Genomic DNA, 26,198 nt, shown 5'->3' with positions numbered 1-26,198 from the left:
GAGCAACATTTCAAAGAATTGTTTTCCACTTTGATACAGGAGGATCTAAAACTGATCTTTTCTAGTGATAATACTGTATCGCTGAAAACTTGCATTACTAACTACATCCAATGATATTCCTATATTTTATACCAAGGTACTGTATAATGACAAAATGAAAAGAAAGCTATGAGTATAAAAAAATTAAATGTGTACCCCATGAATTCTTATACACAAAACATTATGAAAATAATGATTGCAAAAATTCATAATTGTTTTTAAATACTTAACATTAAAGTCCCTATGTGTAATATATTTTCATAGTTAAAATCTCAAATAAGAAAGTAGTATTAATAAGACAATAAACTACAGTACAAACAGTTAAGATTAGCAATGTTATGTAACACTCTCTCTTCTCCCTTTTTCCCCACTTCAATGACAAGGACGCTGGTTCCCCGTTGCAGAGTGAGAAGTGTGGAAAAGTGGATGAGGCGTGCAACAGGCAAAATGTGAAAAAAGAGGTATTTGATATCACAAGAAATGCAGTGAGACTTATGTTATTTTGTAGTATACTTTAAACTTATTATATTTAGGATATACTTTACCCGACGATCATATTCTCAGCCATGTATATACATTTTCAGATTTATACAGTTTAAACTTGAAGAGCAGGATTAGCTACAAATGGGTCAACAAATAAAAACAGTAAAAACAGGGGGATCTGGAGGTACAGTATGAGTGTAACATGGACAGTGGGAACCCAACCCCTATTTTCATATACTGAAATATTTAATGACTGTGGTTCTGCTAACCACAGGGGTTTTCATCAATGTAACCTCCAGGGTTGGAGAAGGAAATCTGTATATCAAATGTGTTAAGAGGCATGCCAATCGGTGTCTCATTTCTTGTATTCTTCAAGTATTCTCTTGTATTTTTTAAATTAAACTGTTCATTCTTGGCAAAGTTTATCCATTTAAAATAATTATATAAAACAGTGCTCTGTATTAACAGAAGGCCAAATAAAATACTTAAAAGGAAATTGATGAAAACAATGCTGTTTTGATGATGGCCTTGTGCAGTGGTTCTGTGCAAAGCTGTATATGAAAACGAAGCTGAAATAATCTCTGGTAACTGTAATGAAAATTAATTTGAGTTTTTAATGAAGTAATGAATTTAAGAAAAATTTAAGTCAAAATAACCCCCCTATGTAAGACCTTTGTAAGTGGGAGGTGAATAAAACGGAACTCCTAAATTTGTTTCAATTTGTTACACTGTTTCAACTGTGTAAGGTAATTCCTAAGTTTTTTTTTAACTGTATTGGGAAACAATTTCAAATTGTATTGGAATGCATCTTAATACTCTCTAAATTAGAAAGAGTACTCTAAACACTTTTAGCAGTACATTATCAGACATTTAACTCAGAAAAGGTAAATCCTATCCTATTAAAGTCACTGAAAGTTTGTTTTTGCTCTTTTTAAGAGGATTTGGAGCAATTGAGGGGAATTCTATCTTTCCATATAGATACAATTGCAGAGAAAAAGTAATAGCGTCTATGTGTTTCAAAAAGATGTATTTTTTGCTTGACCTTAATCAGACACTTTCCTTCCTCATACTCCATAAATAAAATTTATTCTAGCTTTCTATAATTACTTTTCTAGATTGGGGTGAGAGAGTACATTTGCATTAGATTATGAAGCTCCCAGTCATGTCCCTGTAGATGTCACCAGCAATTTTAAGGTCACTGTAATCTCTGTGAGTAAAAAATAGAATAATCTTCAAGATGTTTCAAAGGATAAAAGTGCTGATCTAGAAAAAAGTCAGTCTGGAATTCAGCTATTTTTGAATACCATTACTTTTGTTCTATAGATTACATTTAAAGTTATAAGTATAGAGAGAAAAAGAAAATTGGAAAAAAGAAATTGCAGTTCAGTTCTGTAAAATAAATTTGCATATCTGCTCAATACCATTCATGTCAATCTGCGGTCATGAGCTCTTCTCGTATCTGTCTTCCCTGTACACCCAATTACAATTCTCAACTTATTACTGTATGTTATTAATTATTACGAGTTATACCATAATTTGCTTAAATGAAATATATTGCATTCTTTTAGTATTCTTCCATGTTGATCAAATAATATGTAAGAACATGAAATAATATGTAAATTAATAAAGCTATGTCAGATGAGGAATTAAAAAATATAATTTTAATTATGTATGTAAGACATCTTGAAAGAGAATGAAACACCCAGTGGGTTTTTAGGACTGTTGTTTTTTTTCTATTTTAATATTGGTTATCCAGGATCACTTTAGTAACTACAATAGTTATGTGATTCATGACTACTGAGCAGCAACACATTGTTTAAATGTCTAGGCCTGGCTGTCAAAGGTGAAAATATAAAGACAAAAAAGTGATAATAACTGTAAAAATTGAAGAACAATTAACCTACATTTTGTACATAGTGAATTGCCTTGCAGACCATTGAGGTTGTTTCATAACTGAATTGTTATTTCTGTGTTTATTTTAATCCATAATCCCACTAAAAAGGTTATTTTTATATCTGAGCCAGTGAAACAAATGAAACTACAAAACAGTTTTTATTTTAAATTTTAAATTTTATTTTTACTTATTTTAAAGTTTAACAAATTAAAACAGTCCCTTGAAAAAGTATTCAGATGTTTCTTGTGGTGTCAAAATTACAAGCCGATGCAAACACATTTTTTATACTTAAAAACTTAATTGAAATGAGAACTCAAATTGAAGACTTATATGGGCATGATGTGTTGTAGTAAATACAAGGAAAAAACTAAAGATAAAGAGACATCTGGTTTCAGTATTCAGATCTGTGAACTCAGTATCTGATGGAAACACTTTTGCTATTACAAAATGCAATTGCATCTGCATAAAGTAGATCTGCAAGACTTTTTATGTAAGTACCTACATTATACACTGGCATGGTGCAATTTCGTCTTGGAAAATATGATCAAATTCTCGCAAATGCTTTCGGCATAGCTTATGGACAGTGGTTTTCAAGTTTCCCACAAAAACTCGGATTCAAGTAGTATCAAGTAGATTCTGATAAACATTTGAAAGGATTTCTTCAATTGCCAGTCTTTTGCTCCATCTACATTCCCATCACTCTGGAGAAAGAGCAAAAAGCCAATTCTTAGTGCAAAAAAGGAAATGTAAGCAAGAACAAATAAATCAAAAATGGTTTGGGTGCTTTCAAGGCGTGGAAGAAGGTAAAGTGGCTACAAATCCAAAGGAGGTTAGCTGGGTGACTGTTTATTCCCCAGGGGAAGGACTATCAAATCTATAAAATACAACACTTTACACTCCTTACCTGAGGGCTCACCTCTAAATAGGAAATCTTGGACGAGGTAATCATTCATAAAATGAGCCATGCCAGTAAAAACAATACAACTGGCAGTATTCAGAATCAAGTAGCAAGATCCTAAAGACATAGAAAATAATGGCCTTTGCAATCCAAGCATCCCTAAAGACTGCAAAGATGGAAATGAATCTATGCTAGGATCATGGCAGGGCAGTACTGTAGTGGAAAAGTTGAAAGCAATGCTTTTTACTAGAATGTGTGGGTTTGACAGCAAAAAAGTGTGATATGGAAAACAAGGAATAGTGGGCAATTCAAAAAGCTAATCAATTTCTGAGCAAGTTCATTAGAAAGAAGGGAATCAGCTATGGAGGAATCAGATGGAAAGCCATAGCTTGGCAGGTAATAAAATGGAAATACTGATGTGAGCAGACAGATGACGCAATATTCCATTGGGAGAATACAGAAAGAGGAAGAGGCAATGATGAATGTTGATTTGAGCAGACAAGGTGAATATGAGTCAACCCACAATATCTGAAAATAAACAAGAACCCAGCAGGAAGCCAGAACACAGCTTGTCGCATGTAGAAATGTGGAATGTGTTAAGTAACAAAGTAAAGCGGAAACTACGTAGGTTCAACTGGCTGAGGATGAAAGGCATAGGAAGGGGGCTGAACTTTGGGGTATCCAAAACAGACAGCAAAATAGATAATTACAGATTATGAAAACTGGGACTGGAAAGTAACGTGGTAAAAAGGGAGCAGGAAAGAGCTCTGACAAGATACAGAATAGGATATAGCTAGTGAGGAAAGTCTGATAGTACAACATTAATGGGGTCTGTAGCAGTCATGACTAAAACAGGGAGTGACAGAAGGGGTGGGGGGGGGTTAGTTACAACATCATAGTAGCATCTTTAGAGTCAGAAGCAGACAGAGGAACAAAAACAGAAGACAAACTTGCTACTGTACTTGCTCTGCAGACAAACCCATGACAGAACTTAGGGGCAAGGGAAAGCAGCCACATGCATAGGCAGCACAGGTAGATCCAGTAGGCAAAGAGACAGTTGAATGCACAAGTCCTTACTGGAGCAGGGCACAGGGGCACAACCATGCCAGAAGTCAATCAGAGGATAGATGCAAAAGCAGGTATCAGGGCCAGCTTGTGGGATTGGGAGAGGGCTGGCTAATATCTGAAAGAGTTCAACACAGGTGAAGACCAATCAGGGAGCAAACAAATCAATGAGGTTATAGGGCAGCTGAAGTGTCGAAGGACTAAAAAATAGTAGACATCAGGGACAGATCAAAGACATGAAACTTGGATCAAACAAATCAGGCAGAGAGCAATCACCAGCAGACGAAGCAACAGCTTCTTGAAAACTGATCACAGGGAATTAAATCATAGTGATGTGGGAATGGGTAATTAGTGGAAAAGTGGATGTTGCCACCTCCCTGATCTTATGATTTCATCTTCTCAATTTATAGGAATTTACATTCTCAGGCTTAATATAATGTAATAATATCCTCTCCTCCCAAACACAACAGGCTATACCCATCATAAATGTTTCAATTCTTCAGCAATTTTAGTGACATTTTAAAGTTTCTAATCCTGCCCAAAGACAGATACTACATATACAGTATATTTCTCCAGATACCTAGTAGAAAGTAAAACTGCAGCTCCAATATCTGCCAATGTTGGCTTTTGATCAGCTGCCAGGTGATGATGGATGGATCTACATTAATCTCTTTGTTTTTCTTTTTCTGTCTGGAGCTCAGCTACTGTACTAAGCTCTTCGGCTGGAAAAGTGGCATGATGTCACATGGGATTACATTTATAGCATTTATAACTCTGACTGACATGTACAGAGAGCATTAAAACATTTGGAAACGAATAAAAACAAATATGTGAGATTCTCACATTGATGATTAGATCTGTTAACTGCTGAAATGTGAATTATGAGCATAATATTAATCATTTATTTCATGGGACTTTGAAGCCAAGAATATGTTGGTTGTCATTTTCGTGCCTTAATTCACTCTGGAAAATTAAGAATTTCAAAAGGGTGTATTTGTTTCCTATGGATATTTTATTAATATTTATCATAAATTGCTAATTTATCCAAATTTTATGAACTATTATTATTGTGGTTGTTGTTTTTATTGTTTACTATCTTAAGACCCTGCTTTATTCTGTTCACATAATCATAAAAGGGTTCCGCACTGTTTTATATCAGACTGGAATTTGAGAGACAGATCTTCATGATATTTATATATTCATGTACATTATATTCATTACATTCAAGGTCATATATCTTAGTCCATCTGAAATTGCTTCTGAAGCACAGTTATAAAGTATAATACATATGCACATTTTGAAATAAAATGCTTCTTGTATATACAGTATCTCTCATAACGTCTGTCTATTTTGTAACTATACTTCATAATAGATGCACACAAAATGTTATCATATAGATTGAAAAACCTAGGTGCACTTTTATAAAATAGTGTTCATTATTTAAAAGTTTAGTTGAGATATTCAATAGCTATTCAATTATTACTACTGTATGTCTTTGCTTATTTTAAGATCTGCTATGGCGAAATAATGCTAGAAAACCTGCAGAAGCATAGAGCAATTTAATGAAGTAATACTGTATATTATTAAAATTATGTCAGAGTAAAGAATGCAGGTTATAAGCATGGTAAAACACAGGAAAGGTGTGGACATCCAGACATGTTTAGAAAATTGTTAAAGATTGAATGTAAGTGGAGATCACTTTCAGATATATGAGATTCATGAGATATATGCATAACTTCAATTATATTTTTTATTATATAATGAATATTACAGACTGTTATACATGTAACACAATTCTCAAGAATAAATATACAGCAAAAATCAGACCCACATTTCAGTGACCCTTTAATAGAAGGATATACTAATCATTAAAAAGATGTGCAGGAAAAATTGCATTTCCTTTCGTGATTAGTTCTGACCTTTACGAAATGCAGACGGGTAACATTTTGTTTGGTATTTTAAACCATGTACTGTATGTGGTGTCCTTATTTAATTTCCACATGTAAGATATTTTAGATTTTTTTAAGCAGTGCATATACCTTTAGATTATAGATCTGCTACCCAATCTATCCACACATCCATTTTCTAACCACTTATTCCAATTCAGGGTCACAGGGGAGCCAGTGCCTATCTCAGCAAGCAACAGGTACAAAAATCCAGGATGGGACGCCAGTTCATCACAAACATTGTAAAAGGAAAAACAAGACTTTAATTTATACAGAAAAGAGAATGGGAAAACCATAGCTTTCCAAAAAACAAAGAGTAATTTATTCAAGAACTATCCAGGGCATAAGAAAGAAAGATTGATCACAATTTCCTTTTCCACTGCCCCTGCAGTACACAAAGAAGCACCACAAATACCGGTCAGAGATAACATCTGTGTTGGTGCTGCTGAGTAACAGTGTATGTATGGTATGTCACACAGATTCAATCTGCCAACAGTCTGAGCATCTGGATTGCTGAAAATCAAGAAAGAAAACAGTATTTTTCATTTTTGGTAATTAGAATTATATTTCTCTTCTTTGGCTGTGACGCCACTTCACTGCATTACACCAGATGTGTCTCAAAATATATTCATTGACGTTGAAGCTAAAGAAAGATTTTTTGCACTGTGTTGTACTGTAAATGAAGGGATGGCTTTGTAGTGTCTCAAGTAGTAGCAATACTTGTCTGAGCTTGTGGTTTTGTCATTAAGATCCACTTTACTTGTTCAATCGACGCTGCCTCACCTGTGGGCAGTGTAGGACTTGCAGTGCAGAAGATGAAAGATGGTTCTGAAAAGTGCATCTAACAAAGGAAAGCATTCATGGTCATCAGCTCCCTTGAAATACTACAGGAGTCTTAGTAGTGAGTTGAGTTGATTAACACTTAGAGGTTCTAAATTGAACGTAATCAGGTTAGTTACAAATTAGAGATAATGGCATAATGGTCAGAATAAAATTATAAATACTGGCATCCATAGTGAAGTAAATCTTGGGCTTCTTTGAAAAACAGAATCGGGTATGCTTTTATGAAAAGTGTCAAACCAATACTAATGTGAAGAAATGATTCCACCCCACTACAGAGATGGTCAATTATTTGTAAATCTAGGCAAGGTACACATGGATTCTGCCAGTGCTTTCCTATACTCCAAAACAAGCACATTCATGTATAATACTTTATAAAACAGAACAAAGAAATTATTAGTACTGGTAGCAGAAATGCATACTGTAGAACAAGAATGGTTACAAACGAGAGGCCTTTCGATTATTCTAGCTCATTTGGATCAGAAACTTTAGTTCTGGGGAGATAGCAAACAATTTTCATCTCAGTCTCATGGAAATCTCAGTTGCTACAAGTGGTATTATTATCATTAATAATAATTATGTTCACAATCATCAAATGTATCAAACCAAATTAGACAATTATAAGAAATAATAGGAAATATAATGTTAATAGTGCAAGTACCGATGTATGATGTGATGTATCACGTTAGTAAAAAGAGTTGTGATTCTCAAACATGACCAAAATGATCTTTTCGGAAGATTTTATTTATAGCACCTATAAATTAGTCAGTCAAATATGGAGTAGTTTTACAAGATACAGACTAGCTCAAAACACAAACATGCACTTTTGAAAACTGATCACAGGGAATTAATTCATGGTGATGTGGGAATGGGTAATTCGTGGAAATGTGTCTGTTACAGTACTTGCAATGTCATCGCAAATAAAAGAAATATCCATTATAGGAATCCAAAAGGCTTCAGACTATTTCCAAACCACATAAATTGATTGTTGAAAATGCATTAATTTTTACTTTTATATATTTCCTAAAAGATCAGCTCATGCTATAAATGGTGGCTCTTGGTTTTATACAGGTATCATACTATACTTTTTAAATTATGTGTGATTCTGTGTTGTTTGTTTTGATTAATTTCATGATTGTTTTTTGTTGCAAGGGATTATGCTAGAGATTGCTTTGCAAGAAAGATCTCTGAATGACTGAATGACATGAAGCTGCTTGGGCAAGGGATTGATTATGTTGAAGATTATAGTACTCAGGGCCACTATTCTATTACAAAATGGCCCTCTACATTATTTACTAGTGAAAAAGTTTTAAAAGCTTACATTCATGAAAAAGAACATAAACATTTTCACTACCCAAATTGTTTATAGAAAATATATGTGTGAAATACTGATTCCAAGCTTTTTATAACTGTTGTTTTGCAGCAATACATACTTCATTTTAATTCTTTTAGTGTTTCAAAATGTTTGAAGTAACATGCATATTTGCTAATGAATTTGAAATTATGGACCATTGTTTCTTGTATCATATACTTCAGAAAACTGAAAATCAAAGATAACACATTTACTTTCCCAATGTAGTAGTACTATATTTGAAGAGAAGGCTTCTTACTTTGTCTAATTTTCTGTTGAGATCTCCTCAGCCTTTGACTGTAAATAGCGCAGAATGTCACAGATTGATTCCTGACCATCTGTTTAAGAATCAGGATCTGTTACTTAATTAAAATTTTTCATAGCTTATTTTATGTGTGTTGCCAAATAGGCAGTTAAAGCCATGACTCTGTCATAGATACACATCTGAACATTTTCTTATGCACAAACAAGCATTGTCAACTATAAACCCCTTCAGAAATGCATTTTAGCTACCAATTTCAATTCAGCCTCAATGTAAATAAGATGTAATGAAGACAAATAGATCCAGCAAGTTTGAAAATTACTTCTGCTGCTGGTTTTTGGTTGCTAAGCTACCAAAACCAGTTTGGTGATCAGCTTGCATTTCTCATTACTGTGTATTACTGTTAATATATGCAAATAGCTGAAGAGAGCATTTCATTCATATGTTTGGAATTCATTATATTTTCTGATAATATCCATTATCAGAAAGCCATTTATTTCTAGAGAGGGTCTCACTAACTCAAGGCCTATTCTGGAAGCATTGGTCAAAAAGTGGGACTACAGAACTATAATATAAATTATATAAATAATAAAATGATGGTGTTTAATTTTCCCCTTAGTATTAAACCTCTGGATGTTTTCATTTACAAAGAGCAAGCTGCAAATGTTACATTTATTTTGGTACGTGTTACCTTCTGTTTTGTTTATCTTCAAATGATAGTTTGAACTTGAAATCCTAACAACTTTCTGTATTCAACTCTAATTATATATTTGGCACATATATATGTATCTATATGAAGCCAAGAATATTTAGAACAGATTTAATTTAGATCACATGTACTTGCTGCCAAATAGTCAATTACAATGGATTTGATAAGTTAATTTTCATGCTTCCACTGCTTGAATTACATTGCATCACCAGAATGGATGCATATTTGGTGGCTTGTATCGTTTAAATGTCCTTCAATTTTCAAATAAAAGCTTGAAAAAAAAACAATCAATGAATTACAGATACTTTGTTTACTACTTTTATATAATTTTTTAATATATAATTTTTTATATTATATATTTAATATGTAATTTTTTACACATTCATTTTATTTTAAAATTACAACTACTTATAAAACGTACTGTATATGTGTAAGAATGGTTCTGGAAACCTAGCAGTTTCTTCTTGTTTATAAACTACATTTTTAAGAAATTGTTGTGCTAAATTAAACTGAGAATGACGTGATATCATTGTATTTTTTTATCCTTGTGATTATCTCATAAACCTTTAGTCATGTGGAGTTTTTTTCCCTATTTTTACACACTGTATGAATTTAATGTAAATTACATTATGGGTCTCAAAGTCTTTCATTTGGTATTTATTTTAAAACCACTTAAATTTCCCTGTTTTTTAATCACTGACATTTCTGCCACTGCACTGAAATGCATTACATCTATTTACTGTATGAAAATCCAGCAGAACAGCTGTTGATTGATTAAGAGTGATGGTTTCTGATGGATTGTTATTATAAAACTATTATAAAAAGTACTGTACAAGCAGCCATTATTCTAACTGGGGTCACTTGATCATTAGTTCAGTTTCCAGCAGGAATTGAAATTGACTTGCTTAGCATTGTTAATATTAAATCTATGACAACAAAAACACAAAAGGTGTACCTGGATAAATTATTTAACTTGACACATTTATATATGCATAATGTATATTTATTTCGATGTTTTTCTTGTTTGTCCAGAAGTAGTTAATTTGCATTTAGTTATCTGTTTGAGAAATGAAAAACAAGAAACTGTGTAAATATACTGTCAGCAAGATGACAGTTTCCACATGGATTGGTGGCAGTGGTAAAGTACACTCAAGTACACTGTCTGCTCATGGGTGAAAACTTGTAAAAGCAAAACTAAATTCCCATAAAATATTGTAAAAGTCTCTGATTCATTCCAAGTGCTCATAACTGGACATAAAACATTTGAGTTTTGATTTGTGTCCAAATTATTTATGGACATTAACCTAAACTCCATACTATATGGTGACAACACAATTTGTATGATCTCGTTATCACATACATAAAATGAAGTGGTCTGGGAGGTACCCTGTGTTTGAGTATTTTAAAATGGAAGTAAAGGGGTATTTGCAGACTATTTCGAAATGCAAAAATATGAAAGAGGTACGGACATTATTTTTATTTAATTTGTTTAATCTTTTTTCATAACTTGAATTTATGTAGTAGTATGTACCCCTGACTATATTTTTGTTTAGAATTGTTATATGTACTCTTGTTTGTATTGTAATTTGTGTTCTTTTGTTAAGCATAACATTTAAAAAAAAAAAATTAAAAAAATTGTATGATCTCCATAGAACACATGAACAAGTATGACATGAACTAATCAAGATAAATTAACAATCACAAATAGTTTATGCTAATAAACCTTTTGCAATCAAATACAGTATAGAACTCATAACTTGAGGTGTCTGGTGATATCAATACTGTGCATAGTGCAGATAATCAAAATGCAAAAAAAAAATCAGTGTATACATTTTACACCCAGGTATTCCAAAGCTGACAGCCTTCAGTCTCCATGGAACTGGCCACATTTGCAGGGAGAGTCAAACACCTCCTGGAGCCACGAGCACTAACTCAAGCTGTTTGCTCCTACCACCTGCCTCCAATATTAATGAATAATTATTTAATTAGTCCAGGACATTTAAACCCTGATCTGTCACTGAACAGTCACTGAGCTACCTTCTGGCAAGGGTAGTGCTTGAAGCACAACGAGCTCTCTTCCCAGAAGGACAACCAGTCTGACTTCAGTCCATGTATTTCTCTGTCTTGAACCTGCTCTGCCTGTCAGCACCCCATCTGTCATCGAATGGTACTATTTGCCTTACAGCCCTGCATGTTGGTGCAGCTATATTGTTCTCCTCAGCCCTTATACAGTAGCTGCGCTCGCCTTCAGTCTAGGATCAGCCCGTCTGCTATCACCTGTCCTGTTCAGCTATCTTTGTCTACCTTCATATTCTGATCTGGTTCAGCTATCTCTGTCAGCTCTCATCATTCTACAAGCCTTACTGGAATCAAGCATTTGGATTCCTCAGCCTGTCAGCAAGATGTGGCTTTCTCCATCTTCTCACTGCCTCATAACAATCAAACATTCAAATTCATGAATGAATACTCTTTTTGCTAATTATATGTTCAAAATATTATTCTACACTATAGCTAGTATAATACCCTTACAATTTCTGATAAGATTATTCTGTTTTATTTTTGACACAGGACTAACTCTCCTGTTCTGTTAGGCATTTTATAGGATTTCTAATGGGTTAGCACTCTGGGTCTTTCTGTTTAGGACGTAGGCCTCTGGAACACCTTGTTTGTAAATGAAATAACTTGCATCCTGCTTAGTATTTATATTTTCTTAACCCCTTATACAGATGCAGCCCTCTAGAAAGTGCAAGGTGTCAGCAGATATACTGTATTGAGGTAGGCTGCAACAATGGACTGCAGTACATCATTATCTTTTTTATTTTTTTGAATATATGATGCAGGACTGCAGTAGTTTGTAAAACTGCCAGGTGTTACGATATCCCCCAACCAGAGGACATCACAGATACAAACTTCTACCTCAGTCAATTTGAGAAGGCATAGACCACATAGAGCCAGATAGCCAATCAGCTTACCTGTTCATCACTACACCTCCGCCCTAGCATACTTTATGGCTGCTCTCAGTAATTTCATTGCTCAGTATTGGGTTTTACCAGTTGAGCTAAACTTCCTGCTTCACGGAAAAACTCTTCTTGTATGTTAAATTCCTGGTTTCTGGACAAGACTTCCCCTTAACTATGGCTTTTGGATTTTGTCTCCAGCACCTCAGTTAGAACCTTCGTTTGGATAAGTACTCACAACTTTGCTGAACAACATAACAACTCTTTTAAAGACTTATACTTCCTCATCAAAACTTTGCATGGGGTCCACCTCTCACTTCAACCATAGCTAACGCTCCGTATCACAGGTAGTGCAGCCTCAGTTGTAAGACAAATCAGTACAGTATTAAAAGTTTATTAACCCATTAGTGCTTTCCTGTGATAATCATACTGTATGCATACTAGTGACAATTCCATTGATTAATCATTCACAAATGATTATATTGTTGATACAGGATGTTGTTACCACGTGGCTACCACAACTCCAAATGAGATATGCCACAATACTGTATAACACTAATAGAATTAGATTTTTTAATAACACACATTACATAGAATTATTAATAATTGTGTAATTAGAAAACAGCAAAGGTTTAGATTTTAATTATAAAACATTATATTATACATACTGGCTTTAAAAATATAATATTTAAAAGCAAATAATCACATAAAAACAGCAAAAAAGAGGCTAGATAAAAATAAAAATTACGAATACGGATTTCAATTACTTTGTCTCATACTCTAAGCTGCATTGTAGCTGATTTAAGTGCTCAGTTTGGTAAGGTCTGCATTGTATCTAGATGAATACATTTATATTTTTAATATTGCAATTTGCCATTACTGTACAGTATATTGTTGAGGTATGCACTAGTCAAAACATAATTTTTATGAATTTGTTTGATATCACTAGGTCATTTTGTTAAAACGCAATCTAAATTCCAAAAAATGAAAATTGAGCAAATATCAACATCATAATTCCCATAAACCCACTGGACCACTTCCCAATCACATCTACATCACAAGTCCCTGTGCTGCCTGGCCATGGTCATGTTCACAGGTCCTTGCAGTAATGGCAGCTTAACTACTGGTTATCTGTTGTCACTGACATACACACAGAAGGAATTCATATATAATCTATTTAAAGGATAATTTTCTAAAACAGTAGAAAATATGGGAGGGTTTCTAGTATTACAGGATGGCACAGGACAGAACGTCAGCTGTGGGTAGCAGAAAACTAACAGCCTTGGTGGTACTCCTGAGTCTTCTATCACCACCTTGTCACCTGGTTACATGAAAAATTATTAAGAAAATGTATAATAATAATAATTATTATTATTATTATTATTATTATTATTATTTTATATAGTGCCTTTAAAAAAAGCATCTCCAAGCGCTTCACATTAGGAGTAAAAAAAATAAAACAAACTAAAAAAAACTTTGGAAGGGCTATTTACAGACTTAATATTATTAATAATTAATAATAATATTAATATTAAAAAATATTTTTATTTGTCACTTTTTCACACAAACATGCTAATCAATCATTCTGTCCTGCAGGTCCCACACAAGCCTTTTCATATATTTTGATTAGTAGCTCTGACATGAGGGGACAAAAAAACAAATATTTACAATACTTCTGGATTTTGCCAGTGTCATTTTTTTATTTTACATTTCTAAAATAATTTTAAATGTTTTTTTAAGGATCTTTTTTAAAATACAACAGAAAGTTTTGCCCTCACCAAGCACAGCATGTACTTTAGCTCTTAATTCGGCCTGAGAGCCAAATACATGGACAAAAAAAAACTACATTTCCCAATATTCCACACATTAAAAAATGTAATGATGGTGTAAAATCAGTCAACGTGTAAAACCCAGTGATTTGTTTTGAGCTGTGAAGGGCTGAAAGTGGTATGGTGAACAGGACTGCAATATACAGCTGTGAGCTTTCTACTGCCATGAGTTTTGATCTGAATTCTTGATGGCTGCATCTATATTTTTAACAGTAATATAACAAAAAAATGTGGTTGGGGGTTTAGCTATTTTTCTTAAATCAGTAAACATGACCAAAGACACAGATAAGCAAAGCCTCTGTATTAATTGTTCCTCAAGTTAAGATAATTGTTAATTCATTGTCAGCCATAAATCACAAATACAGCAAGAGAGTAAGCACAAAGAAAGAGGAATCATCATCATCAGAAGTAGACAAAAAGACTGCAACATAAGAGATCTAAACTCCATTAAGCAGACTGGAAACCATATTTTGTTCAATCTGAACCCTTGGGGCTGTTAAGGACTGCAAGGAGACAAAATACATGAGACCAAGCCCTTACTCTAAAGAAGGCACAAATGTAATGAAAACTGAATGAAAGATTAACTAGCAAGTAAATTTGTAGCAAAAACTATACGGCGTGCCACACCACTGAGTTTCTCTATGGTATAGTTAGGACTAAATATTATTCCTTATGGTTATACTTTTCTTCCACCTTTTATGCAATACCAAGTCTTTATATCATAATTAATGGAATTTTTAATATGCATTTACAGCACTTGAAAAGTGAGACACTTAACTCCTTAAATAACATGTCCTTGACAAAACAAAAGTATGTCAGAGCATCTTTTGTAAACTAATAACAAAAACACTAACAAATAATAGCAAAATATGCTTATGATGCCTCAAGAAATTAAAAGAAAGGTTGTGCAATTAATTTGTTTCATGTTTGATAAAAATAATTCAGTCAAAAGTTTTCCATACTATTATCTGAAGAAAGCCTCCAAATGAACAATTGAGCACACATAAAGTTTGTCAACCCATTGCAATTTTTTTAAATTTAAAAACAGCATTAAAGATAAGTAACTACTTGGATCATCAAGGAAATTACTGAGGCAATTCAATATTGTAACAACCACATTGGGCTATTTGAATGCAGTACACTGCACAAATACAATTTTTATTTCAATAAAAAAGATTGCAAAATATCCTTTAACAGCTGTACTGTAAATCAGAGGTCCATTAAAATTGATTTTGATATTCAGTAATTTCCCCTAAAAAAGATTAAATGTGGTTCTGGAATTCATTTGTAGCATATTCCCAAATGTATACATAATATTGATGTTTGCTTAAATTTATTATTCCTTTTTTATAAACAAATAAGTTTTTATTTGAATGTGGAATGTACCTTATATAAAAGAAAAGTTAAAACAGCACAGGTTCAGTTTTACTAAATTAAAGCATTAAAGTGACACACTGAATAATTTAAGGAAAAATTAAGTCTTAAGTTTACTTATAGCTGTCATTTCAACATTTAGTTCTTCTGTATCTGCATGAATTATCAACATAAAGAATGTACTTCTTGTTCAATTAAGATAAAAAGATTAATCATACACTTTACAGTATGAAGCTTTTCCATCTTAACTGCCAATTGGACTGTCAGTATATTTTGGTAATTAGAACAATATAATGAAAAGGAGAAAAATAATTCTTAGTTCAGTGTCAGAAGTTTCCCTTTTGTCATAAAATTGCCATGAAAACATACAGTACAGGGAAACACAAACAAATGTAATGTTTTTGTTCGGTCCAAACTGTGCCACACATACATTTAAGTTAACCTGATCTGGGTTTGTAACTCAGGCACACTTTAATATGTCATTCTGAAGTGAAATACACAGCATTAAACATATTACAACAAAATACAAAATAAGTACTGGTTGGGGGTTTCTCTAAGTCACGTAAATGTTTAAATATTATACTTATACTTCAATGACTGGACATCAAAAATAAAATTTAAAGCAGACATATTTACTTATATTCTTGGTATGGTCTGCAGTGATTTAGAGCCTATCCCAGAAGGACAGGTTGCAAGGGAAGACTACACCCTTAGCGATACACCAGTATTTTCAAAGACATACACAAGCATAAATATATTTGTATTGGAAAGAAACAAAAAGTTTTGACAATTTATATGTTACACTACAAAAAAAAATATAGGAAAACTTTAATGTTTCTTTTGATAAGCAAGAAAAAACAGTAATATAAGATACAGTATCTTGAGTATTCCAAATTTGTACGATCACCTAAAAATCACACAGAGCATAAATGTAATGGATGCAATGTCATGAAAAAACATACCTTTCTTAAGAAGCTAAAGGTTTTTGAAGAGGGACATCTATTTGTGTTGCATATTGGCACTGAGCAAAGTTGACAACAAATGATCATTTGATTGATCTGAAAAAGAAGAAAAAGAAGCCAGTAAACAAAAATGGAAATTTCATTCAGAAACGTAAGAGATACGGACCTGTCAGTTCATTCACAACTGTTGCCTTGTCCAGTATACATAGCAAGTCAAGTATATTCAAGGCTGAACCATGCAAAGTATTCAGTGCATCTTCCAAAGGGGAAAGGTACAGCACAAAGCAGCCTTACCAGCTACAGAGAAAATGATCCTCACAGGAAGATGGAGCAGTGCTTTCTACACACACTAACAGCAAGAGGGATATTTCAGCCACACACAAAGGCAGCATAATTGGCTCTCAATGAAGAGCTGTAAACATTCATCATCAAGGCACTTGAACACTACAAGATAACTACCTCAGCTGTGCCGTTTTCCCTTTGCAAGTGAGCCCTGGCTAAGACTGTCTGAAATCCTCAAATGCATGTAGACAGTATACTGTAGCTACTTAAGAAAGGAACATTACAAGGGATGCACATACAGTATAATACTACTTTAGATTAGGGGTTGGAAATTGCATTCTGAGTACTTTATAAATGAAAAAAGTACAGTATTAATACATTTGACAGAAATTATGCAGTTGGTAATAAAATTGCAATTCTCATCATATCCCTTAAACCTAACTGGCTAGTGGTATAAAACAGTAACAATTATTTCACCAGTTTATGTTAATAGATTAAATTAATAGATTGTTGATATAATGTTATAGAACACTTAGGCCATGGAAAGAAACATATCATTATGCACATACATGCTGAAGATAATCTGAAAATATGATTGTTTTTAAAACAGAAGTAAATATTTGTTTGAAAATAGTTCTCTTGTATTCAAAAATCACAGGTCCACCTAAAACACACATGGAAAGATGCTTATATGCTGTAACCTCTATATTCACTCCTTTGCACCTCTGAAAAGATAGCATGGCAAAGATGAGTCTTCTCTTAAACAACAATCTGCAAACAATGTGTAATTTTAATGACAGTCTACTGTGTCCTTTATGAACTTGGAAAGCTGTACATCTGGGGATTTTTTCACTCAAAGTGAGTAGTGGAACAAACAAACCTACTCAAACATTTTAATCCAAGGCTTATGTATCATATAGAAATGTGTGCAAAAGTGTCAAGATCAACATTAAGGATAAGGATAAAAGGAAAAAATAACTGTCGAAATTTAACAATATACTGTAGTTGTATTTTTTAAATTGTGGTTCTCTGGTGTCAGCACATACTGACATACACTTTATTCTTCTGTGATACAATTACAATTACAATGTCATACAATTACAAAGGTCAACTACTGTCTGTATATCTTAGTATGCATTTATTGCATAAAGCCATTCAGCAATGTGCAGGCAGTCTATACATAAATTAAACTGATTCATGACTTGTAGTAATGTAACAATGTGAACAATGTGTGCAAAAAAGAAAATAAACAGCCAGTTCAGCATTGTTTGCCTTGTAACATTCTGCATGTACTGTATCTACTACAGGTATTTAAGAGATAAAGCAGTCAAATTTTTAATATCCATAGGCAACATACTGTAGGTAAAGTACTCCCAAAACTGTTTGCTATTGGTAACAATAAGAATAAGAAAACCTGAAATTGAATACATTAACAGCACAAACCTGGATAACTGGAAAGCAGTTAAGTTCCAATAAAACATTGCTGTTGAATTATTTTGATTTCTAAAGTGGAATTACAAACTTTGATTAAAAAATAAAAAGTTTACAATACCTTATAACAACTGAGCTGTTAGAAAGATACCACACAAGACTAATAAGGAATTTGACAGGATAAAAAGTTTAGAAATGTCAAATGTATACATACAATGAATGAGGCTTTTCAGTTTTTAACAAAAACATCTATATTACAGGTAGAAATGTGTACAATTACTTATTCCAGCCATAGTTCATCAATACGTAAACTCTTCTACTGAAAGACAAAAGGTAGTCCAGGTAGGGAAAGTTTTGAAATAATATTGCAGATAGTTTAAACCCAGAAAACCAACTGAGCTTCCTTCTAATCATAGCTTCTTCCTTCTTCCTGGAGTCTACGTATCTCTCAGTGCAGTAAGTAAAAGTCTTCTTAAAATAATCCAATTAGTAACACCATAGGTTCGATAATTTCTAAAAACATCTTGACTGATTTAATTTAGAACATATTTCTTAGTCGGTTCTGCTGAATCCTCTGTAGCTGTTTGTTTACTTTTCTGATGATTCCCTACTCATTTCCTTCAGTGATCTCTCGTTTAAGGCTTTGTCCCAATATGCACACTCGCGGCTTGTACCCTTCATGTGCACGTTCCTGCTCAAGTCTGTCCCATTTCTAATTTGTGTTACACAGCAGTGCTCAAGAGTGCCCCAAATGCCCCCTTTATGCAACCTTCTCTCAAGTCCACATAGGAGCAGACTTTGCTGAAAGGAATTATCCCCAATTCTTTGAAGAATGGTGATGTTTAATTTTCTAACCTATCTAAGCAGAGAGAAGTTGCCATGGAGAAATATTTATGTATTAGTAAAATTTAATTTAAAATTTTAAAATTCACAATAATTTATGTAAAATCAAAATTTCATTAGGCTACTTTAGATTCATATGTATTCTATGTGACAAAGTTTTTATTTAATCACCACTTTTCGACTGATGAATGATAATTACCTACGGTATATTTTGTACACAAAAAGAACACAATACAGGTATGTCACTATTGGACAAACAAGATGAAATTACATTCAATCTAACTGCAAGCGGAAAATAAAGAAATCTTTAAAAAAGTCTTTGCAGATGTGCACTTGGTCAGTGGAAAATAAGAATCAACAACAGAAAGCATTTCGACCGTGAGCTCTATAACCAACGAGTGATGTCGTGCGAGGGTGTTCCATTACCTTCTTTTTAATCGTGCACCCTTGAAGGTTTGCACACTTTAAGTACACACTTGCACTATGACACAGAAATGCAGACCTGAAGGAAGTGCAGAGGGTTTAGTGTGGGATTTGGGACATGGTCTGAGACTAGACCCGACCCTTATCAAGTACAGTAGTTCTCTTACAACAAGCAGGCTATGCCAGATTATGACAAAGCCAATGATTGAAAAAAAACACTTAGCCTGTTTCAGTAAGGAATCATCATTCAATAGGAGTAGCTATGGAAAACAGGGGAATGTTCTGTTAATATTTTATATTCTCCCAGAAAAGTGGAACTGAATATTCTCACAAATAATTAAACATTTTCCACCACACTCTGAGGGTACATTCTGGAGAGCTAGTTTATTGCTGTGTTAACATGAGCGGGTAATATGAATATAACGTATTTAATAAAATTTTTAATAGACCATTTAATCTTTGTTTTTAAAGGCATATATGGGTGGTGTGGTGGCTTTGTAGCTAAGCATCTGTGCCTGTGGCTGCAAAGTTGCCGGTTCATATCCAGCAGCCATATCCAGGGGCGGTGTATAAATGGCTGACCCAGTGCTGGACCCCAAGCTTCTCTCCCTGTCTGTGTCTTTCATGGAGAGCAAGGTGGGGTGTGTGAAAAGACAAATTCCTAATACAAGCAATTGTATATGGCCAATAAAGTGATCTTATCTTAATTTATTTTTTGGTTTAGTCCAAATGTTCCCATGAAGGGCTCTTTTGTTGACCAAATGACTGGGGAAGAAATTTAATCTGATGATTAGAGAATAGCAGCCCATAGGTTACCATTACATAGGTAACCTGGAATGTCATGTGAGTTCTGAATACACTAACACCTGCAACAGGATGTCACCGATGATGATCATTAAAGAAAAATGAACAAAATAAAGAGATGACATAAATACATAAACAGAAATGGCAATTATTTGTCAGTAGAACCATTATGAAAGAGAGGACTTTAAAAACCTTTTTTGTTTCAGTTTGATATGATTCACTGCCAAACACAAAATCATAACTAGATATGGAATAAATAGGGCTAAATAATTGGTTGCCCTCTCATAGAAGCCTTAGAGAAAATTTGGTCTTGTAACCTATGAGGAGTAACTAAACTTGTTTTATGCTGATGATGATGAAATGGTTAAGTTGGATATAAGCCATATCCTGTAGTTGCCAGGTGAAGGACATATGCCCAAAAACTTGTTTAAAAGTTGATAAATGATAAACCTCCATTAGAATTTGTACACAGCAATTTTAAAAACTTAAGATTGGCCATTTGCCCTTACAAAATAATTTAGAAAATAATGAGTTATGTTCCAGTATCTTTACGAGGAGTTAAAAGAATAACAGTTTTTCAGAGGTAGGTACAGTACAGTATAGTCAGCTTAATTGAGCTTGAATTGAATAGGCTTCCAGCCAAACTTCATACTGTAAAATGGAGCTTGGATCAGGCAAGATGGTAGTTCTTTTTTGAAACCATGTACCTCAGACGGCAATGGAGAATGACCTGCTGTCTTGTTACCTGACCAACTGGGGGACGACAAATGGTTGGGTGACACTGAAAACTAGGAAGCTGAGCTCCCGAGGGGATATTGACCTCTGCTTGCTGCAGAGGAAGTAAACAATCAACTGACCAACAAGTTAGTTGGAATGAAATGTGAGTTTCTTTCAGTATCACAGAGAAAGACTTTGTATTGTGTGAGACTAAAAGTTTGAGAAATTTTGGGGGGAAAGTTGCAGAAAGACTATTTTGAAGCCAAAGTAAGCAGCTGAGTAAGCAGCTCAGCTACTGGGATGTTTATAGAGAGGGACACTTAGAAGACGTGAAGTTAGTACCTCAAAAAGGAGATTTAGTTGTGTTTTCTTTGTAGTTTATATTTCCCTGCATTGTAAATAAAGGGCACTTATTTTATTACCTTACAGCGGTGTTGGTCTATTTTCCTGGGATTTGTCTATTAAAAGATCACTACAACAGCACACCGCCCCTGGATGTATCTCAACATCAAAGGTATCATTTTCATTCCAAAATTGTGAGAGAAGGATAAATGTTAACCCCCCAATACTTAAGATATTCAGCTATCGGGATGTTTGGATACAATTTCCGACACGTTAGCAAGCAGTAAAAGCAGATTTAATGCAGAGTATCATAATTTGTTCTGCACCCCTTTGGTTCAAAAAGTATGTTCTCACTTCCCTCATCGAATATTGTTGAAGTAATTTGTGACCCCCAGAGGGTGTGTGCGCCCCATGTTAAGAACTACTGATTTACAGGAAAAAGGGATGATTCGCCCCAGTTAATTCTCTTCATTAGAGAGAATATACAATTTTGTTGGCATAGAGAGTATTAGATGTGTACCTGTAATATTAGGGGACTGGCATAAACTTGTGTGCTGGTTGTACTTACCACAGCACAAATAATACAGACGTGAGAGGACAGACCTGTTTAGCATGTATAGAAGTGCTGAGTTGAAGTGAGCAGTACCTTCAAAATCATGGCTAAAGGGATACAGGAGATACAGGTTGGGATACAGGAGACTTAAAATCCTAATCTATACCCCTGAGATGCAGAACAGCCCATACGTAATCCCACTCTAGACTAAATGAATACCTTCTCTTCATCTAGGGACAACATGGCAGAAACAGTTTAATGTTTTTTCAGTGCAACATTAAGCTCCCACAAGAGTGATCAGAGCCAATCGGAGAGCTTCTCTTTCTGAGAAACAAGGTAGTGAGAAGTTATCTAAGGCAGATGCTTGTGGTTTTTGATCAGGGGACACATTTGAACTCTACAGAGCAGAATAAAAATAGGCAAAGCTCTTTAATTTGGTCTGGGACTGAGTTAATGTCACCGTTTGTGATTTTAATAAATGGTATATTTGCTATTGCTCCATTACGCTGTAAATGGACTGCTAGTAAATGACTAGTGTGATGCATTAAAGGTAATTTCTTTTTGTCATCTGAATAAGAAATTTGACACCCCCTGAGTATAGAATTTACATTCTAGGAACTTCTAAGCCTGTTGTCAAAGATTTTGAGAGAGCGGTTTTTAAAATGTGATTAAAGTATTGTTATTTTACCTTCATATTAAATTTTCCGTCTACAAGACTTCGGAGGCAAAAGATTTGTTAAAGCTTCTGATAAAGCACTTTACATATTAAGCAATAATCAGACACAGAAGCTTGATGTATATTAATGCATTTTGCTCATTTGAGTCTGAAATGTGTACTGAATTTATTTTCTCCAGAGCTGAAGTGCCATTCCTTGACTGTATGCGATATATTGTTATCCATAACACATTATAGCAGTACACTGCGATCTGAAAAGGAAACGGGTAACATTCTGTACACTTTCAAATATGGAATTGAAAGAGGAGGAAACCTCTCTTCTAGAAAGGTCACTATCTAGCTGAAAACAAAAACCTTTGGCAACCACAAAGCAGTACAGTATTTATTAGCCATTCTGCAACATCACCTTTGTGAATGTATCCTAACGAGGCAAATTATTTAATTGAGATAATTCGGAGTCCTATTTCATATCAACCTAGAAACTCAGAATTCTGCTCCTTAAATTCACAAAGAAATTAAATGGGCCAAAGAGGTAAACAACCTACTGTATGTCCTAGTAAAAGTGATTTCTATGCAATTAAATCTTCCTTCATATAACATGGATGCCCAAAAGGGATTGAGAATCAATTTCCTTATTCTTATAAAGCATTGTGAAACTAGGAGACAATATATTTAGTCTGAGGAGTGTACAATACACGAATTCAGAATCGCCCAAAATAAAATTGGTAGATCTCTATAATGTGTAGGTTACCTAACCAAAATCTTATTTTCAAGGCTCCACAAAACAAAGATCGGTTGCATTTCTTGAATTTTTTTGGGGGGAAGAGGAGGCTGATAGATGATGATGATTTTCCTTCTTCCTCTCTCTTTCAATTTCTTCCTCATTTTTACTCTCTATCATGTCTTTCCTGTATTTACACTGTAGTTCCTTTCTAGGAAGGTTGTCTTAATGACTTCCTTTAGAATGGCTAGTAGCTGTAATATTAAATGTTAATGTAAGTCTTTATAATGACATTCCTAATGATTCATTGTGAAGTTATTTAAGTGGAATAAATTATTATTCATAGGAATATTCTTTGATCATCTGTATCTTGCCATGTGTTTACTTTCCTCATACAGCAAAGTAGCAGCTCAAAACCACATCCTTATTCTAAGCTTTCTGAATTGTGTCGATCTGCTGTGTTCACTTCATATGTGAAATGCTTTTTGTTACCAACTAGGGGACACTGTTGGGAATACAAATAGGATTTTAAGGTAACAGGAAGGAAGGAAGAAAAGGAGGAATGTAAGAACCACCTTTTTCAGTAAAGGTTATGTTCTTCATTAGTTGCACTTCTTCATTTCTATACTGATACTTACACAACAATAATGGCGATGAGATGTCTGTTCTCCTACCTCCTGCATACATGTACCTACTGTACCATGCCCAGGTAAGTTTCATTTTCAATTTGGATACAAATGTTTGAAAATTACTTGCTTGCAATACATGTGGAAGGGGATGAATGGCCTGACTCCCGCAAGCATGCAATTCTACTTCATGGTCTGGGAACTGAAGCACAGAGATTTTTTTACACTCTTCCCAATTCTGGTACGACATACAAGTCTGTTCTTAAACGCTTTGCAAATGCACTTTCTACTAAAAGTTAGTCATTGCCGAGACATACATTTTGCCATAGGGAACAAAGACAGGATGAAACAATTACGCAGTATGTGGCTTCATTACGTTGCAATCTTTCATTGTGTGCTTTTGGGGATAAAGAGGATGAAATGCTGAGAGACCAGCTTGTCGAAAAAGCATACAGTAATTGCATTTGTGAACATTTATTGCTCAAGGCTGATTTAACTTTAGAGAAAGCAATACAAATCGCTAGCCAAGTAGAGAATGCTGTGGCAAATGCAAATGAGTTGACAAAAACAGACGAATTCCAAGTCCAAAGAATATTGTGTAAAAAAGAAACCAAAAACCCAAGGATTCCATAAAGGTCCTAATAAACCAGGGAGATCCGAGAGCCACGCTTGCGCAGATGGTGAATGATTCCACTGTTATTCAAGTAATCATTTAGCAAATTCACTGTAGTGTCCACTCTGGAAAAGACTTCAAAAGCACGTGGATAAACTGGACATTTTGCAAGAGTGGCTAAGGATCTGCGCCTGTGGCTAGAATGTTGCCGGTTCAAATCCTGTGGCCAGGAGACGAATCCTACTCCGTTGGGCCCCTGAGCAAGGCCCTTAACCCCAACTGCTCCTGGGGCGCTGTACAATGGCTGACCCTGTGCTCTGACCCCAGGCTTCTCTCTGTCTGTGTGTCTTTGTGTCTCATGGAGAGCAAGCTGGGGTAAGCGAAAAGACAAATTCCTAATGCAAGAAATTGTATATGGCTAATAAAGTGATCTTAACTTAACTTATTCTGCTGTGAAACGTAAAGTTAGAGAAATTTACGTTTCTGCACTTACCATTTTGTACATGACAAATACAGTTCCTGCTTCAAACAAAATTATCTGCACCGTTGAACTGGGCACATCAACAGGTACTCAACCTATCGAATTGATTTTAGATACTGGATCTTCTGTTTCATTGTTACCTGAAGACTTCTACAAACCTTACTTCACTGAAATACCACTGTGGACCTTTTACTTATTCCAAAGAAAATCTACAGATGCAGCCATTCAAAGTGCGCGGTACAGACACCGCAGTACAGATACCGCAGGTAAGATGACACGCGATACCGCGGTGCGTGATTGGTTGACCGACAGGGGCACTCGTGGTCCGTTGGTCTGTCGTAGAAAGACTTACTGTACTGTAAACGTCTTTACTGTGCCCGTTGTAGATATTGAATTTTACCACTGAAGGGAAATCTTAGTAGCTGAGCATAAAAAGAATAGGAGCATACTGTAACGCGTGTGAAGGCCATAAACGATATTAATTTTGGAACGTAAACATACAGTATATGGCTGGTCTTGGTACTTTAAAGAAAAAAATACGCACCAGTATTCCATTTCTCCCTAAACATTGTAAGCTTCGAAGTCTTTAACTAACGTGATACCGGAGTCAACAAGCATACTTTTAGAATTTGATTAAAAGGGAATATAATATGGAATCGCGTATCTAAAGAATTTAATAACGGTATGATTATATCCGTGTACTGCGGCAGAGCTGTGTAGGGCTGTTTCGCCTGCCTGATCATGCAAGCTGTCTTGTAGCCTACTGGTCTAGGTGCGTGACTACCAGCTGGCAGGTTGTGTGTTTGAATCCAGCTGGTGCTGGACTTTTCATTTTTATTTATTTATTTTTTAATCGCGTAACATAAACATATTACCGTATGCAAACTGTACTGTATACAGTATGTATATGTATATTTAATGTCTAAACTGTGCCCGTTTAATTGAATTTAAAAAAAATATTTAACACGAACATTAAGCTGCTTACATCTTCCGCCTGAGAACAGTCACCCGTTGCTACCCAACGCAGAATGGTGATTGGCTGACACCATCTGACACCTCTCTGATTGGAGAAAAAAG

General features: G+C 34.5%; 1 protein-coding gene across 4 annotated transcripts in view; it reads right to left on the bottom strand.

Annotated features, from left to right (window-relative positions):
• Positions 1 to 26,198, bottom strand: part of mgat4c (mgat4 family member C) — a 298,157-nt gene that overhangs the window by 126,463 nt on the left and 145,496 nt on the right. For all 4 annotated transcript variants that reach the window (XM_088647199.1, XM_088647200.1, XM_088647201.1 and 1 more), the window contains one exon: positions 16,610 to 16,705. The gene's annotated coding sequence lies outside the window, so the exon portion shown is untranslated. The remainder of the gene's footprint in view (positions 1 to 16,609; positions 16,706 to 26,198) is intronic.

This window comes from Lepisosteus platostomus, chromosome 9 (genome assembly GCF_059453375.1).
Source record: "Lepisosteus platostomus isolate fLepPlt1 chromosome 9, fLepPlt1.hap1, whole genome shotgun sequence".
In the NCBI taxonomy this organism is placed as follows: domain Eukaryota; kingdom Metazoa; phylum Chordata; class Actinopteri; order Semionotiformes; family Lepisosteidae; genus Lepisosteus; species Lepisosteus platostomus.
Note: the sequence above shows the minus strand (reverse complement) of the source record. Positions and strands in the feature narration are given on the sequence as shown.